Genomic DNA, 12,999 nt, shown 5'->3' on the forward strand with positions numbered 1-12,999 from the left:
CACAGGGAGTAGGGTCTCCTGACTCCAAATTCACCTCCGAGAGCCTCAGTTTCCTCCCTTGTAAAATAAGAATAAAAATAACACAACTCTGTTAACAATCACAGGTTGCAAATATTAAAGTAGAAACAAGAGCTATACCCTTTAACCAGAAGATTCAGATTCAACAATGAATGACTCACAGGAATTTGGCCCTTGCCCAATGTTCATTGCCAGCCTGAGGTGCAGTTATGAAACTAATAGGATTTGCCTTGAGCACCCCAGAATGAAATCTGGGTCACCCTCCAACCCCGAGTCTCATACCTCTACCCTGCATGATTGAGGTGTCTGAACTTCTTTAGACTTTTGAAGTATATTTCAACAAACAATTCATTAAGGGACTATTAAGTGCAGAGAAGAGTTATAACTAGGGAGCTAAGGCAGCGCAATGGGGCTATGCTCCAGGGCCCTAAAAATTTAAAGGTACAAAAATTTAACACGTGCATTTCTTCAGCAGCCAAGAGTTATTATATTATAGTAACTAATTTTGGGGGGTTGTAATTACTTTTTGGATTTCCATATTATAAATTACAAAGTTGATTTGAAGTCTTTTATGCAGTAAGTCTCAGCCTCCCAGATTTTTAAGTTATAGCTTTAGTGCAGAGGATTCTAAGTCCTGGAATGGGGAAAGAAATACAAAATTGATAGGAGATATTGTCCTTATCCTCAATGAGCTCCTAATTTAGTAAGGAGATAATACAAAACTATAGAGAATTTACGTGTATGTATATGAAATAATTTGGTAGCTAGGTGGTACCATAGTGCATAGAGGCCTGTGCTTAGAATCATCTTCCTGAGTTCAAATCTGACTTCAGATACTTACTAGTTATGTGAAACTGGGCAAATCATTTAACTGTGTTTGCCTCAGTTTCCTCATCTGTAAAATAAGTTGGAGAAGGAAATGGCAAACTACTCCGGTATCTTTGCCAAGAAAACTCTAAAATGGGGTCATGAAAAGTCAGTCAGGATTGAAAACCAAGTGAACAAGAACATATGAAATAATGCATGAAAGAGACATTATGGCACTTCAATTCACAATTCCACCAACAATGAATGAGTGTCCCAATTTTTCCATATCCCCTCCAAAATAACTTTATTAGATATTTAAAAAGAATAGCAAGTTATTCATAGTAGATTTGCAGCTTCATGTGTAATTATCTTTTAAAAATTATACTGTTATAGAAATGTTTGTTTTGTTATTATTATTATTATTATTATTATTTTGCAAGGCAAGTAGGGTTAAGTGACTTACCCAGAGTCACATAGCTAGGAAGTGTTAAGTGTCCGAGGCTGGATTTAAACTTGTATCCTTCTGACTCTAGGGCTGACCAAAATATTTATCTGATGAATTAAAAATAAAGAGAAGATCTGGCTCATATTAGATATATTTGGGCAAGTCACAATTTCATTGTGCCCCAGGCTTGCCTCTCAAATTGTAAGTTTGGGGGCTCTATCCATAGACGAGTAAGAACCTGGGGTCAGGAGGACGTGAATTCAAATCCTACCTCAGACATTTAATACTTCCTAGCTATTTGACCTTGGACCTCACAAAACAAACAAGCCAAAAGTCTGAGTTTGAGAGTAGAGGTTGATTGGTAAGGGTGGAGGACGATTCTTCATCCCCTGATGAAAGCCCCTGCTTTCTATCCCATTAAGTCAGAGCCATGGCCGTGTCTGATGGGGCCGGGAGAAGAGAAATGGTGAAAGGCTTCATTCTAGTAGGACTTAAAAATAGGCACTGAGGAAGCTCGATACGCTAGGGAATCATATGAGCAAAACCACAGAGCTGGGAGCCCAGCGCTCATGGGAGGTTGCTCTGTTTGTGGAGCGCATCCTATATGAGGAGAATCTGAGATAAGTCTGGATAAGGCTAAAGAGGTGCTGAAGATCTTGGGGGACAAGGGCACGCTTCTCCTCCCAATGCATCTGGATGCTTCTGGCTGATCCTGAGGTCTCCCCGTTGCCAAAGTGACCAGGAAGGTGGAAGGAGGAGGGGGTGACTACAGTGGGGAGCAGATCTGGAGGAGGGGCAAAGGAAGACTATGACTAATTGGGCTGGGGATGAGGAGGGGAGACCCTGGTCTCCCAAACTGAGCCCAATCTCCTCAGCCTGGCATTCGAGATGCCAGTTATTCTAGCTTTCAGTGTGAACACTTGAGTCCAACCGCTTTAGTCTCCTTCCCTTCCAGCCATATCTTGTCCATCCCTCTCTCCCCCTCTGCTCCATTCACCTCCACTCACGTTGCTCAGCCAGTGTCCCCCACTTTGAATTCTCTCCCCTCTTCTACCAAGTCCAATTCTCCACAGCCCAAGGTCCACCTGTGGCCAACTCCCACAGCTTTTCTCCCATGTGGTTCTCCCCCCCCCCCATTTATTTGCCACTTAATCAGATCCAGCTCTTTATTGACACTTAATGGATCTCCGGGTAGGTTTTGTTTCCCCAACCTGGCTGTCCTTAAGGGAGTGAATGGTATCATGCTTCCAGGTATCCTTACTAGTCCCCAGCGCCATGCTGAACTGGCTGTTACAGTGGAAAGAGCACCAGCCTTGTAGTTAGAAGGCTTGGATTCAGTTCTGTCACCTTAGACTTCATGACTCAGAGACTCAGTTTCCTCCTCTGTGAAATGAGGCCTCCAAGATCCATTTCTATGGTCTGTTCTAATTCTATGATTCTTGGTTTTGGGGAAGGGGAAGAAAGAGAAAAGTTTCTGTGTTTGCCAGTGTCTGAGATGTGCCAGGGATGGGAAAATGTGGGGAGGAGCTCTGAGCAGGGATGGGTACCTGTCAGCCAAAGGGGACCAGCAAGTGGACTGTCCCTGCCTGGTTTCATGCTGCAAAGAGCATGATGGGAGCACCTGAAGAAGGATTCTCCTCCAAGAGATCATGTTAGTGGGGAAGGTTCTGGACCAGGACAGTCCTTGGTGCAAAGAGGGAACGTGACTCCTTTGGAACAGATGAAGTTGGAAAGCTGGGAGTCCAACAGCAAAATCTCCTCCCTCCCCCCAACTCAGACTTAGAAGCAACACATAAAGCTGGCAAGGGCTGTTGCTTATTCATATTTTAAGAGGTAATGAATGTTGGCAGCATGCTAAGTGCTGGAAGGACGGGGCGTCGCCATAAAGCTAAACACAGGCAAGGCGGAGATGGAAACACAGCAAGAGGAGGGGGGTGGAGGAGAGGGAGAAGGAGGAGGGAGAGGAAAGTGACAGCGGCAGTAAGGAGGGAAGTAAAAGAGAGGGAGAAGAAAGGACTGGGAGGGAGAGAAAGGAACTGGAAGATTGAGGAGGACAGTAAAACATTGGGAGAGGGGGTGAGACAGAAAATAGGGAGGCAGGGAGAAGAGAGAGACAAAGAGGGGGGAGAGAGACAGAGAGAGAGAGACAGACAGAGAGAGAGAGAGAGAGAGAGAGATTCAGAGACAGAGATATGGGGGAAACAGAGGGAGACAGAGAAAGAGAGAGAGGAAGAGGAGGAGGAGAAAGAGGAGGAGGAAGAGGAAAAGGAAGAGGAGAAGGAGGAAGAAGAAAAGAAGAAGAAGAGAAGGAGAAGAAGAAGAAAAGGAGAAGAGAAGAAGAAAAGAAGAAGAGAAGAAGAAAAGAAGAGAGAAGAAAAATCGAAGAGAAGAGAGAAGGAAAAAAAGGAGAGAGAAGAGAAATGAAAGAGAGGAGAAGAGAGAAGGAAGAAGAGAGAGAAGAAAAACAAAGAGAGAAGAAGAGAGTCAGACACTGAGAGACAGAGAAGCCCCTGAGAAACTTGAGACTGTCAGCTGTTTTTGCTTTTGCAGACAGGTTGAGGTTTTTTCTTTTAAAAGCCAGTGCTAGAGACCAGATTCTTTCTAAAAGTGCAACGAATCCTCCCTCCCAGTGGTTCTGGGCTTCCCCAAAGGTCTGGGGGCTCCCAAGGCAGCTGCCACACAGAGTCACTGAGGTATATTGTGCTGGACTAGGAGTCAGGAACACCTGGATTCAAGTCCTGCCTTGAAGACCTTGTAGTTGACTGACCCTGAGCAAGTCATTTAAACCTCTGAACCCGAGATCCCTCCTCAGTAAAATCAGAGTAATCATTGTACGCAGCTGCTACAAGGGTCAGGGGAAAGGATCCTTATAAAACGCTTCCCAAACTCTGAAGTCCTTTGTCAAGAGCAGCTCTTATTACTTTCTAGAAGGGGTTTGAATTGTGCTACTTGATACCTACATGTGCTCTTGACTAAGTCATTTCCCAGCTCTGAAGGTTGGAGGAATTGATTTCTGGGGTCGATTCCAGCTCTAAATCTGATGATACTGAAAGCAGGAAGCAGCCTGGGCCAGAGTCCAACGTCTTCTCGCCACGTGAACGACCTCTCCTGCTTTGTATCGGCTACACCCGTATAGTCGGTGCTAAAATCTGGTTATTGGGCACAAGGACATACGTTGTCTTCCCCTATTTGAAGGAACGTTTGCTTTCCTGTACACACGGCCCTTAGCACGAAGTCAGGGCTTAATAAATGTTATCCCATTCCGTTCTGTATCTTTCTCATAGAACACAAGCCTGAATTCTAGGCAAAACCATAGAAGTTTAGAGTTGGAGGGGCCTTAGGGCCCATCTCACCATCCACCCCTGGCCAAGAATCCCCATTTGCACATCCTACCCAAGCATGATTGCGCCCCTTGGCTTGAAGACACAAGGAGGAAACCACTACCTCCCCAGGCCGTCCCGTGGAGCCCTAACGGCTCCGAAATATGGACCGACATCCGTGCTCTCGGATTTCCACCCACCATTCATCGTTCTGTCTCCTGGGCCAAGCAGAACAAAGCTAACCCAGCCCTACCAGTGGCTCTGAATTTGAACACTAGTCTTTTGATTCCATCTGTCACAGTCAGTCCCTACCCTTAACAATTCACATTTCTTTAAGGATGGAAGGTTTGTCAAGGGTTGGGAATAGGCTGTGCAAATATGATTAGCCCCATTTCATGAATGTTGAAACTGAGGAACTGATAATTAACTGACTTACCTGTAGAAAGAAGGAAGGAAACAAATATTCACCAGGATGTGAAACAAATATTCGTAATGCCTCCCATGAGCTATGTATTATGCTAAGTATGTTACCAATGATATTACATTTAATCCTTATGAGAAACTTGGGAGGCAGGTGTTATTATTATTTCCATTCTACAGGTGAGGAAATTGAAGCAAATAGGGTAAGTGACTTATCCAGGGTCAGATAGCTAATAAATGTCTGAGGCTGGATTTGAACTCATCTTCTTGACTCCAGATTCAGTGTTCTCACCACTGTATCACACAGGTGTGGTCTTCTAGAGTGCAAAAAAGTGGAACAAGAACTAGAAAGAGTTCTAGATTTGGAGCCTGAGTCTTATGCCTGTATGACTTTGAACAATTCACTTTCTATTTCTTGGAGTCAGTTTCCTTCTCTGTAAAATGAGAAGGTTATTCTCTAAGGTCCCCTCCAACTGTAAGTCTATGTTGCTGTCTCCGGCACTAGGGAATCCCACCTCCAAGCCCCCTTTCCTCTCCCTGAGCCATCTCATCCTCAGAGATCTGCCTGTTTCCACACTCTCCCTGTGCTCCCCCAGTGTCGGTCAGGTGAGTCCTTTCTAGGCTGGAGCAGCAATCTGTTGGAAGTCCATTGCAGCATTTTTGGGAAATGTGTCTGATGGATGCTCGTAAAGGCAGAGGCAGCCAAGAGCCGCTCAGAGGATTTGGTGCAGTTCCCAGGCCCTCTCCTGCCTAGCAACACCAACACCTCCACTCTTTCTGCACCCGAAGCAGTATGTAAGCATATGGTATTTCTGAGAAAAAAAAAAAGTCCTCTTCATTGCCCTAGCCGGCTCCTTCCCTCTCCCTATCCCCATAGGACTTTAAATATATGAAAATGGAGGAAGATAAGAAGAAAATAAGAATGAGATTTGCCCATGACTTGTCCACGGTCATTCAGTTCCATGGAAAGAGGGATGAACTGTGGGAGTCTCTACTTTTCAATAAGTTGCCCAGTGGATAGAGCCTAAGCCTAGAGTCAGGGATTTCTGAGTTCAAATCTAGACTTAGGCACTCGGTAACTGTATGATCCTGACCAAGTCACTTAACACTGTTTGCCTCAGTTTCCTCATCTGTAAAATAAGCTGGAGATGAAAATGGCAAACCCCTCCAGTATTTTTGTCAAGAAAAGGGGTCCCAAAGAATTAGACATGAATAACAACTTCCCCAAATTGGATCTAACTGTTTGGATAAAGCCATTTTCTTATTCTCGGAAGGACAAATGAAAATCAGGCAGATGACCTAGAATCCCATAGAACTGATGTCTGACCATAGAGGTCAGAAGATTGAAGGTTGGAGAAATTGTACTCGGTTCTCTCTGTGTAAAATGAAAGGATTGGATTAGATGATCTTTTAGATTTTTTCTACCTGAGACTGAAGGTCCTTTCCAGCTCTGACATCCCTTATTCTAAGGTTTCTCTCCTAGTTCTGAAATTCTGTGTTCTAAGATTCCTCCTAGTCTGACCTTTTGTGTTTGATACTCTCTAGCTCTGACCTTGTATGTTCTAAGGTTCCTCCCAGCCCTGACCTTCTGTGTTCTGAAGTCCCTTCCATCACTGGGATTCCCTTTCCTAAGGTCCCTCCCAGCTTTGACCTTGTATATTCTAAGGTCCTTCCCAGCTCTAATCTTGTGTGTTCTAAGGCTCTTCCCAGTTCTGGCATTTTCCTGTTCTAAGGTCCCTCCCAGATCTGATTTTTTGGTGTTCTAAGGTCCTTCCCAGTCTATCTTGTTGTTCTAAGGTTCTGATCTTGTATGTTCTAAGGTCATCCTCCTTTCGGCTCTAACATTCAGTGTCCTTTGGCCCAAAGGGCCCCGCCAACTTGCATTTTCTGTCCTGTGCTCTAAGGTGTGTCCAATCCTCAGTTCTCTGCTTTTCCTTTGCCCTTGAATCTGCTGGTCCTGGGCTCCAATGCTGGCGCAGCTGTTGGTTCCCTGCAGGAAGATGGGGGAGTAGCACCCTCTGTTGGCAAATGCTCATTATAGCTCCTGTTGCCAGAAAGGCTGGCCAAGGGGGAGAGAATTCTGGGAGGCCCTTCTTCTTGGGACTCTGGCACTCTTACCCCGAGTTTCCTGGACCTGGCTTTGTGAGTCCCATGTGCCATTTGAACCTCAGGAGAGCAGCTTTCACAACTCTGTAAGAAGGCACTTTAGTAGATTATCTATCGCTGAGGGTTTATACCCTCACATCCAAAATTTCCTCTGAGCTTGTGAGGGTGAATCCTACAGGTATTTTTGTGCCTTTTTATAGATACGCCCATCCTTGGTGTGATTCTCAATCCCCATCTCCCTCTCTCTGTTTCCCCTGTTTTAAAAAATTAATGAATTTATTCAATATTTTTATTTTCCCCAGTTATATTTAAGACAATTTTTTACATTTATTTTTAAAACTTTGAGTTCCAGATTCTCTCCCTTATCCCCACTCCCAGCCCCCATTAAGACAGCACATGTGAAGTTATGCAAAAAGTCCTGTGTGAAGATAACTATATAAATATGTACACATATATTGTATTTAACATATACTTTAACATATTTAACATGTATGGGACTACCTGTCCTCTGGGGGAGGGGGTGGGGGGAAGGAGGGGAAAAGTTGGAACAGAAGTTTTTGCAAGGGTCAATGTTGAAAAATTATCCATGCATATGTTTGGTATATAAAAAGCTACAAAAAAGTCATGTGTGAAAGAAAACATAAATCTTCCTCCTCCCAAAAAACCCTCAAGAAAAATAAAGTAAAAGAGAGACAGAAAGACAGACACAAAGAGACAGACACACACAGAGAGATGAAGATAGAGATAGAGAGAGACACAGAGACAGAGAAAGAGAAACAAACAGAAGGAGAGACAGACACAGAGAGGTGGGAGAGAGAGGAGAGAGAGAGAGAGAGAGAGAGAGAGAGAGAGAGAGAGAGAGAGAGAGAAAATGCTTCAGTCTGCATTCAGACATAATCAGTTCTTTCTCTGGGGATGGATAGCATTTTTCATCATAAGTCCTTCACAGTAGTCATGGATCATTGTCCTGCTGAGAATAGCAAAGTCACTTCATTCATAGTTGATCATCCCAAAACAATGCTGGTGCTCTGTACACAGTACATTTGACTTGGAGGACTTTCCAGGATTTTCTGAGCACATCCTGCTCATTATTTCCCATAGAACCAGAATATTCCATCATAATCACATACCACAGTTTATTCAGCCATTCAAAATGACTTTTCCAAAGTTATCTCTACCTATGCTACTCTCTTGATCAATAAACCCCAAGGGTTTCTTATGAAGTCCAAGACAGATTTCCAAGAGGAGTCTTTCTCTCTCCGTCTCTCTCTCCCTTCCTTCCCTCCTTCCTCCCCTTCCCTTTCTTCCTCCTCTTTCCTCCCCCCCCCCCGCTATTTCATAACTGGCATCCTTGTTACCTTTCTGATCTGACTCTCCTCTCCTATCCCAGAGCTCCGTGGTTCTGTCATATTGGGCTCCTTTGCCCAGCACACTGTCTCCATCTCTGTTTCTCCTTCCTGCAATAATCTTCCTCCCAGCCACCAGCCCTTGGAATTCCTGGCTTCCTTTGCTTCCTCCCGGTTTCCTCCTCAACTGCTAATGAGAATCAGCCCCTCTAAAGCTATCTTCTATCCACTTTGTTGTTAAATTGTTTGTTCTATTAGCTGCATGTTATCTTGCTTCGCATGTAAGCTGCCCGCCTTTGCAGGGGCCGCCTTTGCTTTTTCTTTGTGACCCTAGTGCTTAGTCCAGTGCCTGGCCCATGGCATCTGCTGAATAGATACTTGGTGATTGTCATGTAGGCCATGTAGGCTTTAGATTTTTTAGGCATAGATTTGGAGCTAGAAGAGAATCCCTTATTTTTCAAATGTGGAAAGCCCTTCCCAGAGAGAATGTTCCCTGCCCAGAGTCACACAGGCCGTACTGGCCTTCAAACAGGAGATGCCAGTATTGTAGGTCAGCTGTCAAGATGGAGGGGAATGAAGCCTCATATAATGGCCATAAGAGTTAGGAAGGCCCGGGTTCAGTGTCTCATCTGATACATACTGGCTAAATCACCACCAGCAACTCACTTTCTAAAAAGCCTCAGTTTCCTTGTCTGTAAAGTTGAGGAGGTTGGACTTGGTGACTTCTGAGTTTCTTTCCAGTTCTAAGTCCCATGGACTAACACAGTTCCCAGCAGCACTGGCTACGTGTTCTTCATTATGTTCTAAGGCTCCTTGAGTTCCAAGAGTCTGCACTATAACATGAGATGTCAATCAAGAAAGAGGAGGTAGAAATGGAAAAGGAAAACTGAGAAATGGCAGATCGTGAGGGCTTGGGGTCTTTTAAAGGCAAGTCTCTTAGGACTCATGTTCTATCAAATCCCAGAAATAAAAGCTTTTTAAAACGATTCCACTGAACTCACTCTGGTTTCAGAGAGAAAACACATTTAGCATGTTAATTTGGTAGTCACTGATTTCCATAATGTCTTTTAATAGGATCACACAAAGAACCGCAGAATGTCAGAGCTAAAAGACATTTTAGACATTATCTGGTCCAATATTTTCCTTTTTCTTGTTTTGTGGATGAGGAAACTCAGACCTAATGTGCTGTCAAAAGATGGGGGGAGAGACAGAGAGAGAGAGAGAGAGAGAGAGAGAGAGAGAGAGACAGAGAGAGAGAAAGCTGTACTCAGTGGGTCAAGCAAATATGTATTAAGCACTTATCATGTACCAGGTATTATACAAAATGCAGGAGGTGAAGGTAGGAATACTAAAAAGCCAAACCAAATTTAAAAACAGCTCTTGCCCTGGAAAAATTCACATTCTAATGTGGAAACCACAGGTAGGAAGAATCACATTCTGAAGAGTTTCTATCACCAAAAGGAAGAGTTTTTATTTGCCACTAGGAGGTAATAGGGAGCCACTAAAGATTAGAGTACAAGGCAGTAACATAGTCAGATCTGTGGAAAATCACATAGACAGTCATTTGACTTCTGGGGGCTAAAGTATCCTCAATTGTAAAATGAAAGATTCTATAGCAGTTTTAGATAGATGAGCCTGTGAATTGCACCTTCTCCTCCTCTCATTTTAATTCCCACAAAGAAATTGGGGTTCTGAAAAGATAAATGATCTCTCAAAAGTCACGCAAGGAGGAAGCAGCAGAGAAGGCTAATGCTACTGTAGCGAAGCAGACTCTGAAAGCTTTGGTTTTCTGGGAGGGGATTATTAGATGGGATAGGAGAAATAGGCACAGGGCACAGTCAGGCTAAAGACATAGCAATGGTAAGGCACTTAGCAGTGTTGGCACATAGTAGGTTCTTTAAAAATGTCTGTTTCCTTCCTTTGATAGGGTTTCAAAAGATGGGAAGGAATTTCACATGTGAAGAGAGAGAGAAAAGGAGACATTCCTGATAAGAGGAGAAATTGCCTGAATAAAAACTTGGAAGTGGAAGAATATAGTAAATAAATATATAGTAAATATATAAAATATACATATATTTTATATATAAGTATATAAAATATTTATATATTTCATATATAAATATATAAAATATTTCTATATTTCATATATAAATATATAAAATATTTATATATTTCATATATAAATATATAAAATATTTATATATTTCATATATAAATATATAAAATATTTATATATTATATAAAAATATAGATAATAAATACAGTAAATAAAAAATATAGTAAACAACCAAAGCCACTAGTTCTATGTTATCTAGCTTTCTTTTCTGATGAATTTAGGTAGGTCGATTTGCAATTAGCTCTCCCTGGAGGAAATCCTCCAAAGCCTTTCCAAGTCTGGTAGAGCATATGCTGTGGAGTTATTGGGAAGTTACCTGAGCCATTGTGTCATTTTTTGCCTGGGATACTCATTGAGCTGTGTATCTGTAGTCAGTCTATCCTTTGCTCCCAATACAAACACTGCCCTCAGCTGGGCATCTGTGGGAATAGAAGAAATCGAAATTCTCTGAACCCTTTGAAATAATCTGCAAGGTTCTTTTCTGGGCAAAGTTGGAAGGAGTCAGGAAATAATAATAAGAAAAAAACCTGGTCAAGATTACTTATCCCTTTCCCTTGATCCATACCTAGATTGTTCCTCTAGGAATTTTACTGGAAAACTACGTTTGCTCCAATTTCTAGAATTCCCCAATTCCAGACAGATTCCCTAGAGAGTGTTTCAGAAACACTTTAAATGATAAAGCCTTTGCATACTGTTCCTCGAGAATGAATACCACTGTTAGGGGAGTTATAAACTCAGATTAAGGAAAGTAGAACTATAGGGCTGATTAGGGTTCTGGCTAGTCAGTATTATCAAATATAACTGAGTAGATAACTCAGCAGGTCACAGAAGACATCTGACTATTAACCAGACTAATAGAATATCCCTGGGGAAACAGTTACACAAAGAGTACATAGTAATGCCAATTGTTACCATTACAATTTGCACCTTACATGTAATTGTGTATTTGTTGATACATGTATTAACTGCTGAATGTTTTAGTTTTATTATTTTTCTCTTTGATACATTCATTTTTGTATTAGCATCATACATGTATTGTATAGTTAATTATGCTTAATTTATAGTTAGCTATGGGCACATAATCTGGCTATTTTGCATAGCCTACTAATTAATTATGACATGAATGTATCAGATATTTCAGCAAGATTTGACTTACTGCCTAGTGGAGGGAGGGGAACAAATCAGAAGAGACCTTGAGAACTGCATTTCTTCCCACACTGGGAAGGGAGAAAATTTTCTTGAAGGCAGAGTTTTTCCTCCTTACAATGGGTATTTAAATCTTCTAGAGAGGGAAGAGTTTTAATTACTATATCTGATTATGAGTGCTACCACTAAGAGTATTCATGGTTTAGCAATTTTTTTGTGTGTGTGTCTAGTATGCTCTTGAAAACTTCAAGGGGGAAGCAAATATCAAAACTGGGAAGGAGGGAATATAAAGATGGAATTGAGTCCCGTATAAAAGCAGGAAGACAGCTCAAATTATTAAGTGCTGAGTTAGGCAAGAGAGGTCAAATGAAGGTAGACTGGAACTGAGATAAAGAAGGAAGTTATCAAGGAAAGTCTATCTATAGGAACTATAATAGTAATCTTTTGTTCCATTACCCAAACATTTCTAGTAAATTGAATTTTGCTCAATTGCAAAGAGGCTGAGATTTAACTAGAGATAAATAAATTTAGGCAGAAAACCTAATATTTGCCTAAACATTGGGAATTTTCCTGAGTGCTCAATTATAATCGAGTTAATAACTTTCCCATTAACTTCCTAAAACGAAAGAAGAGGGAACCACATAGATCTTAGGACATTATATTGCCCTGATACTTAAAATGAGCTTATTATTTTTTAAGCAAATATAGCACTATTAGTATTATTACTCTCTGTGTGATGAAGTCCCTTGAACTCTTTCCTGTCTTCAGAATAAGTGCTTTGGAGTAGACCATCTCTAAACTTCTTACTAGCTCTAAATCCCTGATCCAAATATTTACATTCAGATATGAGGATGTGTCTGTGGGAGGTGTTGATACACATATCACTCAACATTTAGTCTTTATACTCTCTCCTGGAGATACAATGTAGCCTAGTGGTTAGGGAGCTGTCCTTAGAGTAGGAAAAGCTAGGTTGGAGTCTCAAATCTAACACCATTCAGCCACCGTGTAGTCAGTTTTCGGGTAAAAGACTTAACCTTTCAGCTCCAACAACCCTGGAGATCCTTTATGGCAGAAGACGTCTTACACCGAAAGTTCCTTAAACGGATGATATCATAGATACCCTCCTCCTCCTCCTTTTCAGCATTATATCCATATTCCACTTGCACACCTGCCTGTCACGCTGTTTGGCAGAGCTGATCCCTGCTGGGGGCCGAGGGAGCCATAATAGATCCGCAGGGGCCTTTAGGGTTGACAAAGTGCTTTCCTTGGGCCTGT

The sequence above is a fragment of the Sarcophilus harrisii genome, chromosome 6 (assembly GCF_902635505.1).
Source record: "Sarcophilus harrisii chromosome 6, mSarHar1.11, whole genome shotgun sequence".
Classification (NCBI taxonomy): domain Eukaryota; kingdom Metazoa; phylum Chordata; class Mammalia; order Dasyuromorphia; family Dasyuridae; genus Sarcophilus; species Sarcophilus harrisii.